The sequence below is a fragment of the Pseudomyrmex gracilis genome, unplaced genomic scaffold (assembly GCF_002006095.1).
Source record: "Pseudomyrmex gracilis isolate BER0280 unplaced genomic scaffold, ASM200609v1 scaffold_1053, whole genome shotgun sequence".
NCBI lineage: Eukaryota > Metazoa > Arthropoda > Insecta > Hymenoptera > Formicidae > Pseudomyrmex > Pseudomyrmex gracilis.
The window spans coordinates 11,145-14,597 of record NW_018021637.1 but is presented as its reverse complement, the minus strand read 5'-3'; the positions used below and the strand labels follow the sequence as shown (position 1 = coordinate 14,597).

At 44.5% G+C, this 3,453-nt stretch overlaps 1 pseudogene; it reads right to left on the bottom strand.

Annotated features, from left to right (window-relative positions):
* The window catches only part of LOC109861809, a 10,993-nt pseudogene that overhangs the window by 5,994 nt on the left and 1,546 nt on the right, over positions 1-3,453 (bottom strand).

The window sequence follows — 3,453 nt, the reverse complement described above, 5'->3', positions numbered from 1 at the left end:
CGCGTCTAACACCGGTCCCGTCGTATTTCCTTCTCCACGTTTTCGTGAACGACTCCCTTGCCGCGGGCGATCCCGGGTTTTTACCCAAAACAGCGGTAACTCCCAGTCAATGGTCCGAGAACTAAATTTCTTTTATTTTTTTTTAGCCGCGACCGACCGGGACGTAACAAAATCCAACAATTCTTGACAGCGCGAAATTCGAAGTTCTTTCTGTTCGTCTGTCAACACTTTCGGCACAAGCTTCGCACAGATTTTGCGCATTTGCAGATTCTCGGTCACTATCCTATGCACCGTAAATGTGGATATGTTTAGGGTGTCAGCGATGTACTGGATGCTCAATCGACGGTCGGAACGTAAAACTTCGCACACAAGATTCACGTTTTTGTCGGTTCTGGCCCTTGTTGGGCGTCCAGACCGGGGTTCATCGGCGATCTCCTGCCGGCCCTCCTTGAACGCCTTGTGCCACCTCCCGGACTGTGACCTTGAAATGCAGTCCTCCTTAAACGCCTCTTGAAGCATCTGGAATGTTTCGGTTGCATTCTTTCCAAGCCTCACGCAAAACTTGATGGCATATCGCTGTTCAAGTGAACTCTGCATCGCACCGTGTTACAAAGACGAAAAACACACTTCACGCAAAGGCACGTCTTTCCACTCGGACTGCTTGGAGCAAACTGACGATCGGCTGCCTTGGAAGGCCACACCCCACACTACATTTCCCGACTCATCTTACCATACTGCGATGGATATTCGCGTCACAATAAAATCATGCGCATTACTTTTATAATAGACCCTGTAATGTATAGTGCGCGCGTTTATTCAGACGGTCGTCCAAAGAGAGAAAGCGTAGCGATCGTAACGTTTAAACTGTTGGAATTTTTTGTTTATTGGTAGTATCCAAACATACGAGTACTGTCCGCGAGAGAATGCGACGCCGTAAACTTAAATCACACTCGCATTGACCAAGCGAATCCCTTGGAATACGTAAGACCGCGAGTAAACGGAGCTTATGCCATTGTCACTTCCGCTATAGCGAACATGATTTAACGTTTGCTTACTGTCACTAAACAAAACAATGATGCATTCACGGCACCAAAATAAATATATTAGATGTAAAGCAATGTTGGTTTATTGTTCCTGTTGTGCATTTGCCAGCAAGAGAACAACGTTTACGATTTGCAACTTTATATGGTGTTTTCATTACATATAGTTTTTTTTATTTGTCGTTGTTCTCGTTCTTCTCAACGATGCTTTGCTTCTTCTTTACTTTGCGCGTCTTCTACATAATCTTGGCAAAAGTTTTTGTGCCTTTTTCACTCTCAAAGTCCTTCTAAGTCTCCAGCACAACACGCGACTCTCGATGTCGCCGCTGTTTTTCAACGCGTTGTTTTTGCGCTCAAATATACACCTGGCCAGAGCGACGTTGTCGGGATTGTTTTCCAGCTGCGGGTTCACCAAATCGAACTTGGCGTAAACGATCGAGACCTTGACGTGCAACGTGCGTTCGATTAGACGCTCGAACAGCTGACGAGCGTTTTTGTCGTGCCCTGAGCAATTTCAAAGTCAATGTACGATCTCCACAGCAGTCCCGGCATGTTCAATTGCGGCCGCGCAACGGCGAATTCGTAGATCGCGCGGGCGCAATTGATCTCATTCAAACGCGTTTCCACCTCGGCAAATCGCATCACCGTGGCGCAATTCTCCGGACCCAACTCGAGAAACTTCACTACAACTTGCGACATCGATCGAAACTCAACAAGCTGCGTTTCCAGATCAATGTAACTTTGATAGAGCTTGTCCGTCAGACAGATGCCCAGTGCCAGATCCAACGTTTTGTTGTTTTCGCGGCGTTCTTTTGTTGGATCATGACAACGTACGCGTAATACAGCCAGATCTTGGAGAAAGTGAAACGTTTGTGCGGTATGAGTTCCAGACACAATTTGTACACTTTACGGCAACGTTCGATGTCTTTCGTTTCTAGTTTCTCAAAGATGGCATACTTGATTTAAAGGTAAATGTACCTATGCCAGCATTGTTTTTTCTTGGTTGACAAAACTTTAGCGATCGCTTGTTCGTACGTCTTGTAAAACACATTAGGTTTACTTACAAGATAATAGAACCACGTGTTGTAGGTAGACGGATTCTTCTTCACTCTCTGCTCGTATTGATGCTTCGTCTTGCAGATGACATCCTCGACTCCCAAGCAATCGCCGTTCTTTTTTTCGTGAATTGTATAAATCTTGTATAAGCCTTGTAGCTTTTTTGACTGCTTTTTTTTGACAGATGTTCCAAAGCGTACTTGTAGATGATACGCGCGCGAACGTGTTTCTGTTGATTTTTTTCGAACTTGGCAAAAACCGGAAACAACTTCTGGTTTAGACCCTCGTCTTCGTAAAAAGTTCACCGCTTGTTCGTAAACGTCGCGCGCGCTTCTGATAAATTCGTAAAGCTCCTCCGTACTTTATCCAATGCTTTATTGGGATGTACCATAATAAAGCGCTCGTAAATTTTTCGGGCGCGATCAATCTTATTGTCGCAACATACACTTTATATTTGTCAGCCAGGCAAACCGGTTCGTCCGGTTCTCATTTCATTCATTGCTCGATCACTTGACGCGCACAGGCAATGTTTTTCAGAGCTTCTTACATGTACGTATATTTGTACCAAAATTGATTTGCTTGTGGCAGCAACGTAATCGCACGATCCCACAAATTCCTGTCGTAATTGACCTGCCTGTTGCGCATCTTTATCTTTATGTATTTGAGGAACACAAAGATATTGTTACGTCCGAGTGTTCAAGGTCACGGTGCGACAAAACCGTTTACTCTTGTCGAACGTTTGTTCTTCCTTTATGGTCAGCCGTACTGGCTTTACCGGGGAGGAGAATGAGGATTTTCAGTCGGGAAGATAACTGGACTGATTATTACCGGTTGGTACTTTATTCCTGACTGTTACTGATTGTGGTTACCGACAGTTACCGACTGCCGTGTTGTTACCGACAGTTATCGACTGCCGTGTGGTTACCGACAGTTACCAACTGCCGTGTTGTTACCGACCACTGGTTTATTACAGGGTATGTTACCGGCGGAATTACTAACTCGAATACTTTAAAGAATAATGAAGTTATTTATTATTAATTCCCCTTTTTCGAATACAACGCCTTTCGTCTTTTCTCTATATAAACCATAAACCGCGGGTCTGATGGCGGAATTGTTGCCGGATACACCACTTTTGGCTTAGTGATTTTTATTAGTTTCCACCCGGGTCTAATAATTACGCGATGATTTCTAAGAACTTCTATATTGGTTATAACGCACGGAGCAAACCTAACCGAATGTTCTGTTGTATTTGTCGGACGTCTGTTAGTTGTTTCCAACGTTGACGGGTCAAACTGTCCGTTGCGTGAGTAATTCCTTAATAAACTTCTCAGGTGGTAATTTCTGCCTCCTCGACGCA